General features: G+C 45.8%; 3 protein-coding genes across 3 annotated transcripts in view; 2 read left to right on the top strand and 1 right to left on the bottom strand.

The window, feature by feature from the left end:
• Positions 1 to 24,154, top strand: part of LOC126556132 (fasciclin-1) — a 353,811-nt gene that overhangs the window by 65,102 nt on the left and 264,555 nt on the right. The gene's annotated exons all lie outside the window — the stretch shown is intronic.
• Positions 1 to 24,154, bottom strand: part of LOC126558010 (26S proteasome regulatory subunit 6A-B) — a 309,006-nt gene that overhangs the window by 99,875 nt on the left and 184,977 nt on the right. The gene's annotated exons all lie outside the window — the stretch shown is intronic.
• LOC126558163 (uncharacterized) overlaps positions 1 to 24,154 on the top strand; it is a 481,612-nt gene that overhangs the window by 428,842 nt on the left and 28,616 nt on the right. The window lies entirely within an intron of this gene.

Genomic DNA, 24,154 nt, shown 5'->3' with positions numbered 1-24,154 from the left:
GACCATGTGCCAAAACATGCTTTTGATATTCCTTGGTGAGGCTCTGATCAACATGTTGTAGTATTTTTGCGTGTAAAACGTCAAATTTGAAGCTTCCAACTCTACCGATGTATATGAATCTTTTGCCCCATTTTTGTACCCTCATCACCCAGAAATTCACCGGTTCAGTTCCGCAATTGGCCGCTCAAAGCGATCGCTTAAGCGTGGCACATTCCGACCAGAGCCGCGCTTAACGACCGATGCGTTGAAAGGTAAGAAGCGAAGATTTGCATCAACTATTTGTAAACAAAAAAAACAAAACTTACCACCTTTCGAGCACTTTGAAGCGAAACCAAAAAACCGGATCTCGTTAACGCGGACGAAGAAAGTTCCTCATGGGCACTAGATCAGTGAGAGGGAAAGCAGCAAGGTACGAACGTTCGCCGAACACGGCCGGACACCGGGTGGAGGGCGCTAATTTGAATAATATTTTGATTATATCGTTCGCGATAAAGCGGTAGGATGAGCACCTGGGGCAATCGCTTCGCAATGGGCCAAATGCACAGCGGTTGAGATGCACATTTTATGGAGCACGCCCGGGCGCAGACCGAAGACAGAAGAGTGCAGTGAAGCAGCAGCGGTAGGGGGATAAATATTTTACTTCGATATCCTTTTTATTTTTTGCTCCCCTTTCCCTGCCCTCTTGTTCCGTACGACTTGACGCTGTTTTGTTGCTGTTATTGCTGTTTAATTCATCAAAAGGCATCGCGACTGCAGGGACTGCTCGCTTTCCTGGCGCAATTTTTTATTATTATTACCTTTTTATGTTTCCGTTTTGCGTCTTCCCTTTTTTTTTGTATCGCACATCCCGTCTTCCCTCGGTCTGTTCTGTCTGTTCATGTATGTGTGTGTGTGTGTGTGTGCGTTTTCTTTTTATTATTTCATCTAATGGGCGAGGGTGGTGGCTCTGGGTGGTGCAGTGCCTTTATCCGATTGCATACGTGTGTACGCCAAGCGGGTACCTTTTGTTTGTGTTCCTGTTGAAGTTGTGGGGTATGAGTTCGAACGAACGTAGATCGATCTGCTCGTCCTAAATCCACCCCATTCTGTACCCTACCTCACCCTCCCAGCCACCCTTTCAACCTTCTCGCTCGTCAGCCGCACAGCATAAATCATCGTTTTCGCTGTTGTTATTACCGTTTGTCCATACTCCCCGCACGCCAAATGGACGCTCGTCGGTAACGGGGGGGAAGAGGGTTGGCAGGAGGAAAGGGATACGAAAGCAATGAACACAACATAAAAACCATCCCCCTGTTTTGTTGAGCATTAGGGCAAAGTGAAATCTTACACAAAGATAGCTTAAAGCCGGAAAAAAAATTATGTCTCTAATTTCAATCCAACATGCACACACACAAACACGCACAAGGCAAAAAGGGCTACAAGGATAAAGCCAGATAGACAAAACGAGGAAATGTATGTGTATGTGTGTGTGTGTTTTTTTTTTGGTCGTAGGTTTTGTTAGAATGTTTTTGTGGCTCGCTCGAGGTAAACCTAAACGGCACAAACCGCACCCTGCGTAGTCTCGAGTGCCGAGTTGCGAAGAGCCTGTCACATATTTGTGTGTGTGTGTGTATGTGTGCATGCTCGAAAAAAGGTAGGCTCAAGTGAGCAGCGGCAGGGTTTGCATAGAGTTCCGTTACCAAATTAACTTCTGGCGTGATCCGAGATAAACATACTTGATTTAACGATAAAGTTATAATCATTAATTTGAAGATTTCCTTCAAACAGTTTGAGGGGGGAAGGAGAGAAAGGGCAAGTAAGAGAGAAAGAGAAAGAGAGAGAGAGAGACTTCGCTTTCGTATCATCAATTAGGAGTTGGTTTTTATTATGCTTCAATGTTTTGCATGGCGGGCATATATGTTTTAAGAAGTAATATTCTCTCTCTCTTTCTCTCTCTCTCTCTCTCTCTCTCTCTCTCTCTCTGCACCATGGTTTGTGTGTGTGTAGATAGAGTGTGGGTGGAGGACACGATCCCTGTGTGTGACCCTTGGGTAATGAAATATTCGAACAATTGATGTATCCGACGATACTGGAACGAAATCCGATAGCTTCTGATTCCTATCGATTCATCAGCAAGGAAAAGGCATATTAAGTTAATCAGCGGCACTGGACGGATGTTTAGCGGTGGTCTAATGGGACCTAGATCTGTATCAGGCTACGCGTGAATCGGATGCGAATTGATGCATATTTTAAGTCGACAAACACTGGTCCGCATGAAGAGGTATTGGTAGGAATCGCAGAGAAAACGTGGACTCGTTCCTAAGACACAAATGATTTGATAGTGTAAAAAATTGTTGGATAGCATCCAGTCTTAATTTTGGATGGGTGATGAAGTCTTCTAAATGAATTTTCTTCCAAAAATGGAATTTTAATTCCATTTTTGGAAGATCATGCATGAATTATCCCATGTGGTTAAGCGCCTAAAAGTATGCAATAGATTAGAAATGACTAGTTTAAGGCTTTTAAGGTGGTCAGCCCTGTAAAATATGCATTAAAAAATGTAAAAAAAACCTCTGCGACCAGTCATCGTTAACACCAAATTAATCCCTAACGATAGCGAATTTTAACACACGGATTGCATACCTTCTGGGGCTGCTGGTTAATAATCTTTATGCACTGGTCAGAAGAAACGTTGTTTTTGTTTTGGAGTTTCATATGGAATAGGTTTATTCTTGCATAATCATTCTATTAAGCCTTAAAAGACATACACTTCTTACTGAACTACCTCCGCTCTATCACACTTGTCATGCATACTAGCTTTCGAACACTTACATTGCCTAACTTATTGCCTGCATAAAGAAAACCACCCGATTCGACCTGCCAACCTTCGCTGTTTTGGCCTAGATTGTGTGCCTTAGTGCATCCAAATTTGTGTCGTGTGAGATAAAGCCTAAAGGTATGCAATTCAATCCGAAAAAATATAAATCAACCTAAATGTATGCAATCAAACGTAAAAGCATCTATTTTTGCTACCAAAAAAACTTCGCTGAAATGTTACCGTTTGTGGAACGTTTTCCGTCGCCTTACAATTACAACAACAAAAAGTACACTTGCAAAAAAAAAAAATACTTGCTCTAAAAACTAGTCTAATAAATCGCCCACTTTGGCGCGCTTTTATTCGAGTGCAATTCGCACAAATTCGAAAAACTAAAATCTCACCCGCACCACATTGCGGGGCACTTTACACGTTTCCGGCAGACAATGCCGGACCGAAGCTCGGTGCTTTGCAATGTAATGAATGGGAAGCTGGCAGCGGTGAAGGGGCAACCACAAAACTGTGGTTCGATTTTCGCGTTTCGCGTAGAAGGACGCGGACACCAAGCGTTTGGATGGCTGCGGGAGGAAGTGAGCAAAAAAAAAAACTAATCAATTATGCTGCGATTGCGATTGTTTTTTTTCTCCTTTCGGTTGCTATTTTTCTATTGCAACAACAACGACAACAATATAAAGTGGAACGAGTTTGCGCGACGTAACACGCTCCATTTGCAAACCAAGCACTCGGCGACCCCTCCCGTACCGAGGTCAATCTCGTACGTAGGGCGGGTGGTAGGGTAAAGGCAGGGCGGGAAAAAACAATCAAGGACAGATGGTGCGCTACCGGAGATTGTTGGTACCAGATTGCGTTTTTCTTTGCCTCGGCACAAGTGTGTGTGTGTGTGAGTATGTTTTTGTGTTTCGGATGTTTTGTTGTTGTACCAGTAGCATCGCTAAATTGCTGCACAACGGGAGGTTTTCGGGATCGTGGGATGGAGGTGCTGGCTGGGGTGGTTATGGGAATTCAATGGTGTTCCTCCCGTCCGTCCGGATCAGGTCGCCGGCCCGCTTGAGGTTGCCAAATGGCACCGCACGCTTCGGAAGGGATGTCGTTGTGCACTGCTTTTCCAGGGAGCTGGCAAAGTGTCTTTCCACGCTGGATGGTGTTAAGATGGGCGCGTACACACTGCACACTGCACAGACGGGCGGCCGGATGCAAACCATGTAATGAGCGGCACGTGTCACGAAACGCCATTTGATTAAATATGTTTACAGATTTGATTTTATTATTGTTGCTGTGCTGGCCAAAAAGGCAAAGTAAAACACCAACCGGAAGTAACAAACAGTTTGTTTGCTCACTTGCAAACCGGAAGGGAAATCTATGCTCCAAAAAGAAGTACAATAAAACTCAAAAAACAAACCGTGCTTCATGTTCGTGTTTGCCAATAGACGGTTTGACGGATTGCCTAAGCTTCGGGCGCACTGTTGCTCTCCTGCGCTTGGGCGGCTTGCGATACTCAGGCACGGTGCGTACGATATTAATTAAGGATCTACTTCCGGTTTGATACACTCACCAGCTAAAACCGTCTCCCTCCCATCCACCCACACTTGGGGTGCAAAAAAAAAGGGAAAAGTGAAAACAACTAATTGCTTTCAAAGACCGCCGGGTTTGCCTGTCTACGGTTTGTTGCTTTAGGAAAAAGGGTACGGCGAGGTAAAAGGGCGAGGGCGAGAGAATGAGCGGATCGGAAGCGATGGAGAAGGATGGAAATGAGTGGCAGGAAGGAAAGAAAGGGGATTTATTCATTCGATCAAATTAATACACGACGATGAGCGATGGAAACGTGTACACGGAAAGGCGTGTGTTGCCTACCTTGCAGGCGCACGCGTGTCAAGATTCATTCAATTATGAAGTGCCGCTAGTCATAATATATCAAACAGCCGCCGGGCTGCGTACATACGTTCGCGCGTGTGTGTGTGTGTGTGTGTGTGTGTGTGTGTGTTTGTAGGAGTGTGTGCATTGCCCGTAAAATGTACAAAAGCGGATACACGACGAGGAAGAGGGTTTTGCGCCGTAATGGGCGATACTTGATATAATTACTGCATGTTTATTTGTTGCTGTAATTGATACATTACAGGATTTGGTCCGCACGACAATGCCCGGTTTGACGGTTGAGTGGTGCCCGAGTGGAGTGGTGCACGCGTGTGAGCAACGATGGTTCGAGAGACCTCTCTTGGACACTCGCTCACGCATGGCCGTGTTTTGATCTTGCTAAAACTCGCACTCGATACGGACCCATTCATCCAAATCCTCAAATATTGGAAGAAAAAGAGAGAGGGAGAGAAGAAGAGAAGGGAGAAAAAAAGCCTAATATTAGGGACCCAGCACCACACCGATGGGAAAGTATTCCCAGGCGTCACACTCCACAGCCGTACAATGTGCGCAAATAGGTTTAATAAGGCTGCGGCCTTTTGTTTGATGCGGTTATGGTGGATGATGTGTCCTACCCCTCGGTGATAGTACCGAACGCCGGGCAACCGATATTCCATCCACTCCTGAACCAGAGAATCAGCCCCTTGGGAATATTGGCGTAGTACGCGTTAGCGCTCCTTACCCTGTTACATATGAACCTTTTACGGATGCCGCTGAAACAAAGAATTATCACTCAATTTAGATTATCCACAAGACGAAACAGGGAAGCCAACCGAATGCATACTCGCAACCACACATTATTCAATTGGCACTCGTCCAATATCTGTGCCACAATTATTCCCAACGAACTTCCCTCCGCCGAGTGGCTGGCCAGCAACTGGTGATTGATCGAATCATCAAAGTGGTTTACTGAACAAAACCAGTTCGTTTAACATCTGCCGAAAGTAATTTGATGCGTGATTTGACATACCGTACAGTAGCGGGTCTAACGTCCCTACTCGCGGAGCATTTCTTGGTGAAGTTATGATATCTGTTTAGGTGTACCAGTTTTGCGAGGCGCGAGAGTGTGTGGATAACATTTTTGTATCGCATTGTACTTACTCCGGTCGACAGCAGCAATTCATTACACTGGATACTGCTCCACTCGAATATAGAGCGAATTGATGTTCTGTGACTGAAATCTTGGCATCGTCTATTACAAATACCAAAAGGTAGATCATCTAGAGGGTTCCATTTTTTCGTAGACGTAGTTTAGAAGCTATCAGAGAGGATTCGGAAGCGGAATGTCATTCACTGACCAGATCTTCACCATGCCGATAAACCCGAAGAAGATGGCTGACGAGCAGAAGCTTACCAGGCTTGTTAGAATCACAACGACCAACAGTCAGGACTTCTCTCTTTGGTATCTTCAAATTGGCAGCGGCCTAGGGCGTTCCCAGACTTCCGGAGGAGCACACTTCGAGACCTACCTATTGTAAGACAATCTAGATGCTAGCGTAGAATCAAGACGAATGAAGTCTACTGACTCAAAATCTTGAAGTATCCATCCAACCAACTTCTTTATTTTGAGGATCTTCTATGATGAAGAAGCATAGCATACCAGGGGGTGATGGGCATGCAGCTACGCTATCTCCAACGGCGTGCACTAGGAAAAGGACTTGCCAGTGTTCTCTTCCCCATTAGAGAGGGGCCTTCCGAGACCTGAAGGTGCAACCTTCATAAACTGGCTTCCATAAGATAATCAAGATTTTAAGAGTGGAATGAAGTCTATTGACTTAAAGTCACTAACTAAACATCCGAGTAAAATCTTTATTATGAGAATCTTCTATGAAGCAGAAGCTTGCCCTACGTGAAGGCCAGTGTTCTCTTCAATTTCTTATCAGCTTCAATGGCAGCTTCATGATTGAGTTGCGAATCAAACGCGTCAGGTTCCTCAGGTGAGTTAGTCATGATATGAGAAAGACACCGAAATACCTTATCCTTTACCGGATACGCAAGTAAAAATTGTATTGGTAAGAGAAGAGTCCTGTACATTACAATCTGTTCGCTTCGATTCATCAATCAATAAATAACAGAACAGCTATTTTTGTAATATGATCCATTATTTTAATCCTCTTCTAGTACGATGCTTGTAAATAAAAATAAAAACTACATTTTAACAGCCATCTCGCGACCCTTAATTCATTCATTCTATTTACCAAATGAATTTGGTGTGTTCATTTTTCGAGCTGTCAAATTTTACTGATAGTGATTGGCAGCTAAATCATGAAAAGGTGTGCTAATTATAGCTCGCTAGCATCAACTAATTATTGCTATAACTCTCTTTTTTTCTAATTTCTCACTAAACAACTGACAGAGGACTATGGTGCTTGGTGCTTGGAAATGAAAAACAAAAACACACCAACCTAAATCGATCAATAATGGTTCCACAAATATGCCTTCCACACGTGAACAGCCCAGCGTTGACAGTCAGAATCAGGAGCCATTGCCATTGATGCTTCTACCGGTGTAGTGTTTCGGATTAAAAATAAACTATCATCTTCAATTTCTGCCCTGCCCTGCAAACCTTTCGCCCTTCGTTTCCTGCCGGTAATAAGTACTTGTTATAAAAAAATTTCTTTTTGCTACCTTTCTTTTTTGTTTTCTTGCTATTATCGACACGTTAAGGAATGTGGATTTACGTCTCGTCGGTTTTGATTCTCAAAAGGAAAAAAATATTAAAAAGAAAACATACAAAAAACATCAATCTTCAATTGCATACCTTTTGATGCAGATCAAAGTGCAGTTGCTGCCAGTGCCTCGTGCTTTGCATCCGTGTGTTTTTTTTTCTTCAAATCAGATTGCCGTTGATGTGAAATTTAGTTTCCCCGCTTCACACCAACCTCATTTGTAAAATGAACCAATCCATGTTTTTTTTCCACCTTTCGTTTGCTTCTTTTGCTTTCGAACCTTTTTCCACTTACACTAACACCACCCGGCCCGGGTCCCGGCGTATCCCATCCGGCATGCCTCCGGGCGTTTCAGTCCCAAAAATGTTGGTGCCCCGCTTTGCTGCTGTCCGGTGTTGCGTACGGGGTTTTGTCACCTCAGCTTTGTCACCTTGTGCGAGCGTTAACCACGCGCGCTACCCCGACCGCCGCTTCCCCGGGTGGCTTCAGATTTCAGCATTCCTTTCGATCTTCGAAAATCCAGTGCCAAATCGGAGCATCGCCAAAGGCCGACGCGAAGACACGCCGAAAGCGTACGGCGAGAAGCGTTACAAGGATGCAGAGCGAACGGAAAACAAACCAGATCGGTAACAGTACTCCAAATCCTGACAAATCCGTTTTGTGCATTAGGTGGCAACGCCCTTACCAAAACCCTCCCGGGAAGTTACTGGGGACACAAACAAACAAGACGAATTAGAAAGAAACGAAAGGAAAAAAAACACCGGTGAGATGTTTCTGCTCGCTTTCCTTTTTTTTATTTTCTTCTGCTTCTTGGTAAACGCTCGACAAATTTACTTGACGCTAATTGTTGGCATAATGTGTGTGTGTGTGATTTTTTGCTTCCTTCTTGTTGTAATAGCACCCATTGAGTGGAATTTAAAATTAATTTAAATCTCCCAAAAGTGCCTCGGGACAAAGAAACTCGGCATTAGCGAGCTGTGATTAAGGATGAGAAGGTATAAAAATGGATGCTTACATTCTTAACGAATTACCTTTTTATGATTGGCTCGCATTTACGTCACCATTCGGTGTTTTTGTTTTTTTTTTCTCCGTGTAAAGTAACGTGAATTTAGAGTCAAAATTATATTACAAGAATTACGTGTCTTAAGTGGATTTAATCAAATGAGAATCGGGCGGCCCGGCGGTGTAGGCGTCAGCAGCGCCGGTCTTCAAACGGCAGGACCGGGGTTCAAATCCCATCCGGACCGACCCCCTCGTAGATGAGGTCTCTACTATCCAACTACGTGGTAAATCGGCGGCAATTGTAGTAAGCCATTTTCGATGGCCAGCGTGACCTTAGAAGATCGTCAAGCCAAGAAGAAGAAGAAGAAAAAAACCCCTCCATCCCCGCTCGTCTATAATCCTCCTAAGGCGTCGTTAGTGTTGTCTCGTATAACTCCGTTCTCACCGATTTTTCACGGCAATGCTTGTGTTTTTCCACCATAACTGGGCGGAGGGTGGAGAAACCGGATGTGGAGTGTTCCACAAAAGGATGCGTAGCCCAAAGACGCATCCACCGGTATGCTACACGCTCCAAACGGATCAAAACTGACTGAGTTATCACCGATTTTCCACGGGAATGCTGGATTTTCCGTACGAAAACCAGTGGAAAATATTCTTCCCGGCAGTTGTAACGGTTTTAAAATCGTTCAAAAGTACAATATAGCTTATGCCAACCTTTTGCTAAAGTTAACATATTTTTTAATCATTTTATTTTAACGTCTTCGGCTGCTCACCAAGCAGTTGATGGAGGAGCCGCCAATTTCCACTCTGCTTAGGGCCTCCGAAAGGCTATATCCACCGCTGTCTATTTTTATGCAATATAATGCTCCTTCATTAAGCATTTTTTTATGTTTTTTATAGCTATTTACTTTCTTTTATTATTTTATAATATTTATTTTTTAATTTATACCTGAAATTGTTTAAGTTGAAAATTTTGAAACTCATTTATTAACATTAATTTTATTATTTTGTGATCTGATTTTTAAAAAACTGATTTATAGAAATTATGTTCTACCAAAGTCATTCTTTTCTAATTTGTATTTCTTGGGTGATCTACTTTTTCTTAAATTAAATTCAATTTTCTTTTCATTTTCGTCATGAATTCAAATTCCTGTTTGATTATTATACAATTCACATTATAAAAAAACTTCTTTTCAATATTCTGTTTCCTCAACTCTTGATGTGTTAGGTGCTGTTATCGTCTTCCTACTTGAAACAATTATTCGCACACAAATATTTGTGGACATACTTTTCCTTCCTTTCCGAAGCGTTCTGCTTGCCTTTATGATATGATTACATTACAACTTAAACCACTTAATCGTCATCATATAAACAAACAGACAAACAAACACAAAACCTCATCAAAACATCAAAACCATCACCACACCACAATTACCTTAACCCCGCGAGGGTTGGGAAACTATCCAAACGGAACAACAGCACAGGGCCCGGACCCCTAGGACCATAGACGACGAAAACAACAAAATCCCTCGGACGAAAGTGCCCGAACCATCCGACCATCTGTGAGTAGTTTCCTCGCGCACGCAGACAGGGACTCGCATCTCCCTCCGGTGCCGGTGGATGCATAATGGTACCATCATTATGAAACGTAAAAACATCAAAATTAACTTAACATATTTTGATAAATTTGCGGCAGCTTTTGACTTTCACTTGCGCCGTTTGTAGTGTGTGTGTGTGTGTGTATGCCCGGTTTGTAATTCGTTATTTTTCCGCTTCACACTGTGTGTCCTCGCACAAACATACACATAGAGAGAGAGAGAGAGAGAGAGAGAGAGAGAGAGAGAGAGAGAGAGAGAGAGAGAGAGAGAGAGAGAGTGAGAAATATGTTACAGATTCTAGATGTAAAATAGCCGGTGAAAATGCGGATGTGGACGTGTGATGGGGGGGGGGGGGGGGAGGCAAGGGTGGGTGGGGGGATTGAAACACCCGAGTTCCCGGGGCCAGAGTGTGTGTATTGATTGCGGCGAAAATGAAGTTAAACATAAATTTTCCTCCAATTCCAACCCACCCAATCTTGCCACCCAAGGCTCGCCGGCTCGTCGGTGGCTAGGTACGGGTAATAACAAACTGCTGCTACGAAGTGCCCGTAAGCAGTGTTTTACAGCTTTCGGGTCCCATCAAACGGCAAGTTCGCGCTGATAGCCAACGAGAGCTCGCGCCGCGAGGGAGACAAGAGCGAGGAAGGATGTCCCATTTCATTATCGAGACGACCAATAAAAGTGAACGAAACGACCGAGATTTAATAGACTCGAATCCCACAACGCCCTGGCGTAACCCCTGGCTGGTATCGATCGCCACCGTACCAGAGCGTTTGCCGTGGCAATGGTCGCACCCCGAGCATCCCCTTTACGCAAAGGGCGAGGGTAAAAAGAAAGCAAAGCCATCGAACCCCCGAAACAGCTTCCGAGCTCAATTATAGGGTAATCTGTTAATGCACGCATCATAATCTAGTAATCATTCCAACCGCCCGTGCACCCGTGTGCTGCCGAGCGAGCGGGGAGTAAAATCACGACAGACGGTAGGGTGGAAGCAGGGCAGGGGATGCGCAATTTCCCTCCCTGCCGATTTTCGGCTCAATTTTCAGCGATTTTCACTTTTCGCCTCTCCGATTTTATCTCACCCGAATGGATAGAGTGAGGCGGAGGGGAGGGGAGTAGGGGGTTGGGGAAGGGGATGGTATGTTGGGAGAGAGGCTTGGTGGTCCCCTTTGCAACCCGAGGATGAGATCTGTTTTCTTCATGTGTCATGATTTCTGCCGTTCCTCGGGTTATTCCCAAGTGTCACTTTACCACCCCGAAAAGAGTGCACACCGAAGTGGTCCTCCCGGGACTCGCCGTGACTTGGAACGGAGGTGGCAGGACACCAGCCAACGAGGCGGTAAGTAAAAGCCAACCTTCGAAGGTGAAGGAAACCGGGACATCCTACCCTTCAGCATTGAACCGTTCGCCGAGGGGTGGAAATAAAGCTATTAAGCTATTATAAGGCGTCTGTCAGTTGAGTGGGTTTGGTTGTTTATCTTGTTTATCAGGGAGCCGACACAAGTGTGCGGTGCGGGGGTTGTGGTGCGGATGCGGATCTACGATCACAGAAATCAGGTTTGTTGGCAGAACAATGGGATCGGGGAAAAATCAGAAAATGATTTAACGAGAGAAGGATGACGTTTTGCGCGCGAGGACATCAAACGATTTTTTTTTTCTTGCTTTTCAATGTTCCGGAAGAAGGGCGATAGAAGTAGAATGGAAAATAGGGGGGAAAGCGGGTGGAGGTGGATTTCGAAAAACCGTCCACCATGCTGTCCAATTTTCTTCACCAGTGTGACAGATTGTTAACGAATAAGTCATTTTCCTATTAACATTCTTCTGTCAGATCTTGCCCGCGTTTTCTTCCTTGCTGCTTCAAACCTTCTTTAGTGTTTTGCCTCATTCAACCTGGCATCTGTTTCGTTCTTTCCTTCCGTATACAGATTCTTCTACACCCTACCCTTGCTCACTTGTAACGAAATGTCAACTCTAGTTGGAGCAACTACCACAGCAACAACAACAAAAAAAAAACCCCCCCAGTAAGGACCTCATGTTACACACGTAAACAAACCAACGCAGTGACAGCGTTGACAGCGTACCGCAATAAACAAACCCGGGTGTGAAGCGTGTGAGAGGGCGAGAGAAGCGAAGCGGACGCAATCTTACTACCGGAGGGGAAGGGGGAAGGCAAGGTGTAAATGGTGATGATGATCATGATGAGAGTTACACGCCAAATTGGAATCCGGGAAAATTGAGTTTTCCACCATGCTAGTGATTGTGTTTTGGGATTCAAAACCTATATCGTAAGAGAGCGAGTATGTTTGTGTGTGTGCGATTTTTTTTTTTTTGGTTGCTGATGAAGATTCAAATGTATTAATGCCGCAGCGTCGTGTCCGGGAGTATCGTTTAAAAGCATCCGGATCCAGTTTTGCTATCTCGCACGGTTGAACTTTGGTGCGCTGGAACCTAACTTGTGTGTGTGTGTGCGTTTGGCAAAAGATACGAAGCATCGTAACGAAGGTACCGAACGAGACGCAAACCTGTCGTGCCGGCAAACAGTTCGATATGGCACAAGCGGATACCGCCCGGCCGAGCCGAGTGAGTATTGAGGCTAAAGTTTCAAAATTACCTGTCACCTGCTGGAAATAGATTTGCTCTCCGATTATGCATAAATTGGTAACGGGGCATTCCTTACCAACCTTGGTTCCTTGGTCCGCTCGGTGCACGATGCAGTGTGCACAGCACACAACGATACGCTCAGGATACGTGCCCGAGATGCTTTCGGGTCTGTTGGTGAGCTGGTGAGCCATTTACGGGGAAACGGATCGGAGTTTCGTATCAATAAACTGCTATCCTTCTTGCCACTATCCAAGGGGGGGGGGGGAGGGGTAAGATGGGAGAGGAGGGAGGAGGGGGAGTCTGGGCTTACGAGCAAATGAAGAAGAAGAAAAACAAACCCCAGCAACATCATTGCATACGGTGAGAGCCTTGGGCGGCTGACAAGCGGAACCGGATGACATAAGGGTTAACAGTGGTTGCTTTCACAATTAGAGATGCCTACTGCTCGGGATGTTAGTTTTCCTGCTCCGGATCTAGAGATATGGGTCAGAGAGTGGCAATCATCAGGCTTTTGCATCATCAACTGCATGATCAACAAAAGCAATTATTGTGACGTTTGCCGAGCATACCATTTTGTGCTGTGGGTTTAAAGTAGAGCAACAATTTTATGATGGATGAGTTTGGGACGAGGAACGAATGTTAAATAGAGAGCTTTGATCCACATAATAAGAGTGCAATATTTTTGAGTCAGCTAGAAAGAGTTTTCCTGTAGAATTTTTCTGCCGAGTGTTGGACGCTCCTCCGATAAACCGGTATCACGGTACTTGGATAGCCAAGAAGATCAACTGCGAAGGGTCCGGTCCGGACGGGATTTGAACACCGGTTTTGCGAATTAAAGAACGACACCTCTGTCACTTCACCACCGATCCGCACACTAAGATTAATGCAAGAATCCTAACATAAAGCGACTAAGCGTTAAAATTAAGATTTCACCAAGAATTGTTTTATAACTCCAACTACAACTCGAGTCGTTACACAAGAAGCATTCTTCTTCTTCTGTGACTGTCCAACCTCTAGAAGTAGTGGAACGCTTTCTACAATAAGGATAATCCTTCGTAAATTATTATTTCGCTTGCTATATGCTCCTGATAAGTTATGCAAGTCCTTGGCGAACCATCTCTTACTGCCATCAGCCAGCCTTAAATCTCAATTCCAAAAATGCTCCCTCCCAAACACGCCTTGCTAATACTTACAGCGGTGCTGACAGCAGTTAGCTAGCTATGTTCGATACAAGTTAATTAATCGATCGGGAAACTCGCTTCGCTAGCAGTTCCCTATTTCTCGCTAGACCTCAGGGCACGGTACAAATAGTCCTTGGTCTAATTTGTTTCTACCGTCGAACCGAGAGCACCTCCTTGCCGTCCACGCCGTGGCGTGGACCTCATCAAATTAACACCTTCAATTTTCTAGCCTCATTTGCAGATTCAGCAATGTACTAGCGGCGGGATTCATCACTTCCTGCTGATACTGTCCGTCCAGTGTGTGCGCTGTGAGTCACTAGTGATTATGGCTGTGTGTTCGTCCTTTCGAGCGAATTAATATAATTGCTCCGCTTGCTCTTTCACCGATTTCTATCTGATTCTGATCGTTTCTATGTCGTTACTAACACACACACACGCATACATTCTTCGTGATGGATGCACGCACATCCAGTCCAGAAACCACAAACCAGTCCATTACGGGTGTACGGGTGTATCCGCAGCGAAAACGAGACCTTAAGTTGTTAATTAAATTAACTTCCCTCCCCCTTGCGTTCCAAAAATGCCGACCCCACGTTCCACCCTCCATTCCAAAGCAGTCCAGGGGCCGGGTGCGAAACGTACACACGAAATGACATCAATCGCTCGTAACGGAAGTCGAAGGCGCAACTTAACCTATAAATATGGATATCCTGCACGCGGAGCACCATCCCGCTCGGAATCGCATTTAACCTTCGGTGTTTGCGTTGCCCCCGTGCCCGTTATCGGTGGCCGGAAATCTACGATTATCGTTATTGTTTTCATTACTCTCTACCCTGGTTCCGGTTATTAGCTGCTGCGGCTCCACTCCAGGTGTTCTGCCATCTCGCTCAGAGCCACAACCATCAACCCCTCAACAGGCGACGGTTTTGTGGTGTGTGTTTTTTAATGAGCTGTTCGCGAGGCAACAAAAAACACACACACACACACTCTTCGCAGCCCTCTGCCGATGCACATGCACCCGGGTAAGGGGTCTCTGGGTGGTACACACGTCTAGGCGGCTTATGGCAACGGAATTAACACTCTATCTATCAAGCGAGCCGCGCTGTCGGACGGCAAAGCAGAAAGTTCTAAATGACTTTAGCCGAAAAACCGAGGACAAATGGAATGTTAATTTTTTCGGTTGGACTAGTTGAGGTATCGTTGGGTCCTGATAAGGACCCTGCCACTGGGGCTTCCAGGAAAGGTTAGAGATGCCACCGCTAATAGTCAAATCAGCTTGCTCGGTTCGAAGTAGAAGGATCGAGAGTGCTGCAGACGACATTAGCACGCATCATCAATCCATTTTCGTCGATAAATTGATGGAGTAAAGTTGTGTTAAAAAAAAAGATAGTTGATTGACGAATTCTGGCAGTGGTACGTCATGGCTGTCAACTCTGATGTGAAGCGATGGTGAGACCATCTATCATGTGTCAACGTTAGTTTACAGCAGAAATCTACGAGCTAATAGAGCGCTAAAAATGCTCTATTCCTGATGTATTTATTGAAGTTCCCGCAATTTCAAAAATACTCCAAAATCTGTTCCCCTGATTGCACAGAAAAAAACTGGTGACATTCAGCAAAACAAATTAGGAAATTCTACACCCATCCAGCAAATGTCCAGCAACCGCACATGTTACAATGCAGACGTCCCTCCTTCGCCAGGACGTCCCATCGAAACCCATCCACCTTTCACCGATGCTATCACACTCCCAATCTGCCCATTTGTAGGTGCTCAGCCGCACTCACGTACGTCTGCGTCTAATCCATTCGCCCAAGACTCCCAATCTCTCAAAATGTCGAGCGAACCCTACGGGCCGCACATATGTTGCCGTTTCCGCCCGATCCTTATCGCTCTGTTTTAAATGCTCGCGCTCGTTCGGTCATTTTCACCGTCCGTTTGCGCGAGGGCGCAACGGACACCAGTGATTAGGAGATCGTTTAATTCTTCACTCCGCGGGTGACCCCTTGCCAAACACTCGCGTCCTTTCTTTTGTGGTGGTGCGTCGCTGCGCTAGACCCTTACCGGCCGCACCAAAGGCAGCAGAAATGCAAACAAACAGCCAGACGGAGGGAAAAACACGCGCTAAAACGGTGGCAACACAAATGGTGGCATCCGGTGACCGAACGCATCCGCAACACCGGAAGGTGGACATAACCCAAAAAAAAAACAAAACAACAACAGCAACATTATAGGACGAAGTGGCGTGCTAAAGGGCGCGTAACGAAACGCACCAACTTTTAATTTGATTGATGCGTTTTGATGCTTCCGGACACCCCGGGATGTTTTGGAGTGCTGGCGGCGACCGGGACCAGTGGAAGGTGATAAGTTGCGATTGCCGATGGCACCGATGGGAGCTTCGTCGTTGTCATTAGCAGATGCAAAAGCGGTCACCTCGCCCGCTGAAAAGGTGATAATGGCCTCGAACGACTGGGGAGCCTAATTCATAACCACGACCACGCTGAAACGTTGGATGAGGAATGATAAACAGCCTGACATGAAAAACAAAACAGCGACAACAACAACAAAAACAAAAGCTGAGCAGCGAACCAACCAAAGGTAATTTGTCTCCGCCTGAGGAAAGCCGCCCGAACACCCAACCCACCCTAATTACGAAGTATTCGTGGTTAAGGTGCTGGCTGTTAGGAAGCAGCTTAAGATGAACAGATGTTACGGGGTGGCTTTAAGAATAATTAAAGAAAGACTGGAGAAGAAAAAAAAAACACCAATGGATCATGTTCGGGGATGAAAGAAAAGCAAAGGAGATGTTTTAACAAATAGACAGCAATTGTTGCACATGATTTGACACGGGGAGCTGTCAAAATGGGTCGTTTACTAGTTTTTTTCTTTCTTTTCCTTTCGTCGCTTTTTTGTTTGCTGAACAAATTGATGTCATTAGATGGCTTGATGGGGACGGCGGTAATCAATTTCTCTTTGAAGAAAGTGTTCGAATTGGAAGATGTGTTTAAGGCACACCAAAAACGTTAATTTTTGTAGGTTCTTAGTAGGGGAATCGTGGGGGCGGCCCCGTGGTGAAGGCGACAGCGGCGCCAGTCTTCAAACGGCGGGAGGCGGGGTTCAAATCCCATTCGGACCGTTCCCCTGTAGTGTAGGGTCTTGACTATCCAGCTTTTCGTGGTATCGGCAAGTCTAAGAAGCTATTCGATGACCGTCGGCGTGACCCAGAAGAAGAGGTTCGATAAGCCAAGAAAGAAGTAGACGAAGTATGGAGATCCTTCCGGACACTGACGGGGATTAACCTATGGAGTTGGCGGGCCCGGAGGTGGTGGACCTCGTCGGCTAGAGAACCATTTCAGTCTTAGAATGATTAACCCCCTTTCCTTCCAAACCAGAGAGCAAGTCATGAAATGAGTACGAGCCTCGTCTATAATCCACGTAGGAAGCCTCGTTAGTTGCCTCATATAAGGCCGCGCCGCACGATGAAGATCAAGAGTGGTTCAGTTTGTCCGTATCACGTCCTACCGGGTGAGAAGTGGAGGAATCGGCGCATCGGGAAGATCGGAAAGAGGAAGAAGCAAGCAACTCACCAGACTCCTCAATTTGCTGCTCGAGCTAGACTTAGGACTCTAACAGCTATCTTGTAATTGTGAGATATGCTCGATTAAGTACATGCTCTTACAATCACAGCGTCTAAGTATTAATACCTTCAACTACTGGCTAGAGCAATTACTATCTGTTCGTTTTTCTTTTGTTCTCCGACCCCAACTGTACCACGTGTGAAATGTCTAAAAGCTGCCATACTCAGCCCTGCCCTGTTTAGTGTGATCCGCTTTGACAGCTTCATCTAGCTTCTTGCACTGCCGAACGCTAAAAGCGTCCTCTCCAACCTATAAACACCACACCGGATAGTCGTTTTGATGCCCACCGTTTCGTACTTGATGTCGCCTGGTGAGGTACCACTCGTTTCAAACTCATCTTGCTGCAAAAACAAATTGCAATCTTTCGCTCTTTATCTCTCGCTGGTACGATTTGTGTTTTGCTTGATGACTTCACCGCCATGCTCCTGCTAGCTTCAGTGGTGGTGAGCAGTTCATTATTATTAGTGTTATTATTATTGCGTTGCCATCTTCTCGGGTTGTGGGTGTCCCTCCCTCTCTCTCTCTCCACCTAAGTTTCTTTTGCCACACCGCGCACAGCCTGCGGCCGAACACAGAGGCCGCTCGGACTCTCAAAATGGGAACGGGCAGCGTCGCTTTGATCGTGACTAATAATCAAAAAGGCGTCGTCGTGCTTGATTCCTGCTTACACTGCACACCCCTCCCCCTACCCCACATCTTCTCCCTCATTAGCTGCCAGCGGTCCAGCATTATTATGACATGAAAATTTTGCTACAACCACCTACCATCGCTGGTCTGCTTCTCCTTCTGCCCGGACGGCCATCTTGGTGGTGGATGGGCACCGGGCTTGCTGCTGTCAATCTAATCTGCCGCTGGTCACCCGTACAGAAGTTTCGGATTTGTTTCGCACAAGCACGTTCCAGATTCGCCCACTAGCCCGGGTGAGGGTTGCGCTACCGTTTTGGGGCGAATGTGGAAAATTGTGCGGCAAGCGGCGGCGAGCGCCCTACCTTGCTGCGGAAACCCGCAAGCCGTAACAAGCCGTACCTAAAAAGGTCCGACGGAAAATTAAATGTGTTTCGTTTGAAGTTTCATTACACGAGCGTTGCTGCTGATTCGCCCAACGCCGACCGTTGGCGGTGGTGGCACCATTTTCTTATTATTGTTTTCGATGTTCGGGTTCGTACTCGTGCTACTTTCATCCCGGCCAACCGGCACAAAATAACACACTTTGCCGTCCATTTTGTGTTGGTGCAAAAACTAGTGAGATTCGTTTGTGCCCACTGTTCTTGGTTCGTGTTGACCGAGATGCAAACTTATTAAAAAAAAAAAAGGACATTCAATGTGCGCCATTACCGAGCGCCATCTTGGTGACGTTTTTGGGGACCAAAGCTAATTGCGTGGACGGCTACTGTTACTTTATGTGTTTTTTTGATAGAGAAATACAGCGACACTTAGGTTAGTATCTGGCGAGCCTCAGCAATCCTTCCACAGGTCTAAACGACTGCCTTGCGGAAACTTTTCAGCTTATTACGAGCTAGATGGCAGAGGTTTTCGCACGATTTGTTGAGATGTTTCTAGCACTTAGGACGGGATTTAAACCCGTATTACATACGCACTGCTCTACTCAACCAGAAAGCTGTCAAATATGACCAAACAGTTAACATTTCTTCAGAACGGTGTAGCACTAAAATCAAGTCACTGCATTCTTAATCGTCTAGATGTACTTTTACAGGCACCTACAATGACAGTGGCGGACATTTTCTGACACTTCGGACGAATTGCGTGCCACCCGTAGACGGTTATGTCAGCCGTAAACAATAGTTAGTACTTGTCAACAAGCAATTGCAACGCAAACAAATAACGACAGTGTTTTTCTTTTTTAGGTGACGTTTCCTGCCCGCAGGAAATAAAAATGGACGCACCAAAGAGCGGTCTGCGGGTAAACTTCACTGCAACTAATTGTTATGATTGTGTATATGTGGACATGTAGTTATTTATCCACCATTCAGCAGCATGTATCGCACCGTTTGGCAGCGTCCCGTAGTTACGGCAAGATGCACCACAAAACTTTCCATCCGCACCAAATAAACTGATCCGAGCGATCTGTACGGGGAAGGTTGTTTTATCGCTTGCCTGTAGTGACCCTTTCGCCTAACCGATTGCCGCACCAGCACGCGCTCCGAAAGATGTAAAGATGCGGTAAAAGCATTAAATGTAACAGTTTACTGCAGAGCTGGTTTGAATGGTTTCATCTTGCTTGTACCGCTTCGTTGGTTGTGCCTTCGCATAAAAAAAACCCCTCCCCCCCCCCCCCCCCCCCCCCCCAAAAGCTGCGCACATTAGAGGCCTCTTTTGGAGCGAAAGAACAAAGCAACAACAAGCAACAAAAAAAAGCCCACACTTGTACTACAGAAAACCGACAGTTGCCGGGTGTGGATACTCAAAGGTTAATCCGCCTTTTTTTTAACGATGGTAAAGCAGTACTTCCAGGATTTGATTTTTTTTTTTGAGAGAAAAAAAGCAAGCCTTACCCGATATACCGTGCTCTAGAGATCTGGTTTGCTTGAGTTTGCAGGAAATTAAGTGAAATACTCCTGCAATCTGCGATCCTCGTACCGAGCGCTCCTTAACAAAAAGGAAACACATGTCAGACAAGGTCCGTCCGACGCTCGGACATCGTAGAAGCGTTTTGTTTTGGATCGTAAACGGTGTGTGAAGAAGATGTTGCTGCCATATTGTTGGAACTATTTCTCGTCCAACAACGGCGCATCACAAAGCTATGCTTAAGAGTCCTTCAGCAATTCCTTCAGACTGACTAAAGTAGCACGAGACTGTGGCGAATTACGCGTACAGAAGGGCATCAAATATCTGCGTCCTGTACAACAATGTACAGGCGGCTGGACTACAGTCAATAGACAACGTAAAAATTCGGTGTACCGAATGTTCCTTCCATTTTGTTCTTGAAAGCAGCGTTAACATATCAATCGTACAATAGCATCAATCTCCATAGAATGCCTTCATTTTAAGAATTCTATACGCATGAATTCACTCTCGACAGCTTACATCGCGAAGATCCAGCACTCTCTAGCTGACAAGATCTCTCACTCTGCCTCGCACACACCGGAGGAAGTATTTAGTCTATCCTCCATTAGTGGCGCCATATATATATACTCCACAGCAAACCACTTCCAGCACATCAGGGTAGCGAGTCAATCCATCTTCGTAAAGAAAGCTGACACGCACAGTCGCCATAATTCGTGCGGCTATTAAGGTCAATATTGTGTAGCGCAGCCAACGTTCCAATTTGGCTACATCCTTCCGAGGCGAGTGCGAGAGCGCGAATGTGATAGCGTATTAAGCGCCTCCTTGAATGGTTCTAATGTTAAGCAAAAGCGTACAGGTAGCCTTATCCCGAATTTTCCACTATCCACCACGAAAATGGCAGGGAGCAACGGCAACGCAAATCGTTAAGAAATTGATGATAATTCGTTGGGAATCGAAGTGGGAAGCGAAGCGGGAAGCTTAGCCAACAAAATTGCAACGGTAAAGGCGCGCCCAGAGTGACCGTCCATTCGGAAGCGAAGAAGCAAACACCACAAACAAACAAACTTCATTACGTCCTAATGGCACCTGGAAATGCCTCGATTGGTCCTAAATGTGTGGACCGCGCGGTGCTGTTTGAAGGATAAGGGAAGCAATTTTCTTCTCCGCACCGAACGCAAAACCACGACAGGATCAAGCCAGGATTCAGCGTGTTTATGTGTATGCGTGTGTGTGTGTGTGTGTGTGTACGTGTACGTATGCGAGTGGGTTTGTGTACATTACAGTCAAGGATTCCGGCTGACACGGCTAGGCAGCGGTCGACGTCGATGGGAAGATTAAAGCAATATTTATGTGATTACATTTTGAATATTTATACCCTTGACAGAGATTGCGATTGTACCGAAGAAGGGGAAGTAATAGTGGATGTACAACTGTGCCATTCTTCTGTACCACCCCAGTAACACGCGGGTAATACGCTCAACTTCAGCAATCCTGCACAAGCACACCAATCGTCGAAAGTAAAAAGGACAACCACTCCAAGGGAGGAGGCCGACAAGACAAGGACAAGCCGAGAGAGGTGGGGGGAGGGGGGGGGGGGGAAGTAAATAAAATCCGGATGGAGCGGTACCCTAGCGGTTCCTAGATATTCACATGTCGAAGCACCAGCGCCAAAAGGGCCTTAGGTAGGGCCGACGGGAAGCGAAGAAAGAGATCGAATTATGAAGTGGGGGTTGCGTGCAAGCGAGAAGATTTTAGTCGACCGCTCAAAATGGTGTGCCTGGCGAGGGCAGGCGAATTTTGACGGTGTGACCGAGAAAGCACGACCAGCAAGACGAGAGACAGCCAGCGACCAGCAGCAGTAGCCAAGAAGAGAGTGTGCGCACTTGTGGTCCTCTAGCGCGCCCGAATGGTAGGCAAGCCCGTACGCCATTTGCCAGATTTTCACTCGAGGAGTCGCTCGAGCGGATAAGAGAGTTTGAAGCAGGATGCGTCGGAAGTGAACAGGAGTGAACCGTCAAAAGTGGCTCTTAAAAAGCGATTGTACAGCGTACCGTAGCACGATGTTCACCCGTCCTAGTAGACGAAAACCTGCATGCGCCTGAATGGTAGGCAACCCAGGAACACCATACCACGGCTGACGGCTGCGCGTACCGATCCTCCGGCCACTGCCAACCCCGGCCACCATTTTACCCATTGCTGTCTGCGCTGCATTGGTGGCTAGAAACCGGATACATAGTGACAGAGTACACTACATACCCCTGCAACGGGGGGACTGGCCTGCCACCGTGTACAGAGTGGAAGTCTGCAATCCGGGGGACTAGGGGAAGAAATAAATCGTGGAAATGAACATTCTATTTCCCTTTTTTTCCCCCTACCCGTTTGTTCCCGTGGTACATACACAATATGAGAATGCTTTTACCATGGAGACAGGTCTCATGGATCAGATCTCATGGGTGTTTTGGCGTATTTCGTCACGGGATCGTTCGTTCATTGTTTTGTCTTATGTTTGGTGTGTTTTTATCTGTTATCGTTCCTCCATTTTTGCTTTTATTTCTTTCAGATTTATCTGGACTTCTGTTGGTCAGGGAGAAAGGTAGAATGATTTCAGTTAGTTGCAATACTTAGTCCTTAGTTCAGCGAGTCGTTACCGAATTTTCTTGAATGAAGTCCACTTCAAAACACCAAAAATCGCACCTGTCAAATTACTATCCTCTAGCTGTCAAAAGCAAACAATAGCAATGCGTGACAGCTGGCTGCTTAGTAACCATCTTCAATGTCACTACGCCACATTAAACCACCGACGGTAAGCCCAATCAAACCCAAATCCCAGTTCTCAACTCCAAAAGCCCCAACATCCAATTAAACAACACCGATCGCTTTTAGTTTTTTGGATTGATTTTTCACTGTACGTGTTTACGTTTCATCTTCACATAACTTTCACAAACAATTTGCATATACATATGTGTGTGTGTGTACCTAAGCTTGATACGATTTGTTGTTGTGCCTAATCGACTAGACTTTATCCGCAAATAACTACTACTGACTGGGCGAAAAAAAAATCTGTAGCTTGCTTTCCTAGTAGTAAATGCAGTGATACTCCTGTCGCAGCTTCACACTGCTAGTGTATGCGTTGCGCTATAATTTACAAATCTTTCCGTCCATTTTGGTACGCCGTTTGTGCTCCCGTTCGTATGCGTGTGTCCTTATTTTTTCTACGTTTTGCCCTTTGCTGTGTGAATTACTGTCTTAATCCAATGGAGCACTCAGTACGAAATTACGTGTAAATTACGCGAAATGACTACCCTCCATCTTATTTTCACCCATAACCCGCTGACCGAAGCAACGTCCCAGGTATGCTGTATGCTGAAATGTATCATGTAGCATGAAGCACTTGGCCGGTAATCGATTCGTGCTTAGTATTTTCGGAACCCTCTTTACCTTGTGTTAACTGGCACGCGCGCGCGTTTAGACTCTCTCTTACAAAACTGCAGCGAACAAACCGTCGCAAAATGGGCGCAGCTCACGGTGTTTCGTAGTTTCGGATGACTATTCACCAAGACAGACAGCAGCTAGTGGAAGCTTGCCATGTTTACTGTGGCAGCAAACAGGAGAAGCAAAAGCGAAGATATTAAACATTTACAGCGTAACAAAAGGCATGGGAGGTTCGGGGGGAGGAGGGGTGTAGTAACAGAGAGCAGTAGCAAGGCAAAGTCGTTTCTTGAAGTTAGCAAACATCAAAGCAACACCGGTACCGGAAGCACTTAGTAAATTCTGACAAACTCATCTTTCTGATAACCGCCAAAGCACTTCACCCGCGTACATACCTCCCACAAGATGGAGGCGAAACCCCCCCCCCCCCCCCCCCTCCAAAAAAAAAGCAACACGGAATATACACACAAGAAAACGAAATTGCAGTTAATGTTTTCTTCTTCGTTTAAGGTTTTTTTTATTAGTTATAGCGTTTATACTTTATACTTTGTTAGCGGCGCATCCCGACGGCTGTTTTTTGTTTTTCTTAAAGGATTGAGAGCGTCGGATTGCGCTTCTATGCATTCTATGTACACACTCCAGTAGTTGACGTTTGTTTTTTTTTTGCGCGCGCTGCACTGCCTCGAGCCTAAACTTACTGCGGTAGCGAATAGCGCTGCTTCTTTAGTGCCTGCTCAAACTCATCCTTCCAAACGAAACAAAACGAACGCAACGTGTAAGAGAGCT

The sequence above is a fragment of the Anopheles maculipalpis genome, chromosome X, assembly GCF_943734695.1.
Source record: "Anopheles maculipalpis chromosome X, idAnoMacuDA_375_x, whole genome shotgun sequence".
Lineage (NCBI taxonomy): Eukaryota > Metazoa > Arthropoda > Insecta > Diptera > Culicidae > Anopheles > Anopheles maculipalpis.
The sequence above is the reverse complement of the archived record's forward strand: the minus strand, read 5'-3'. Positions and strand labels throughout refer to the sequence as shown.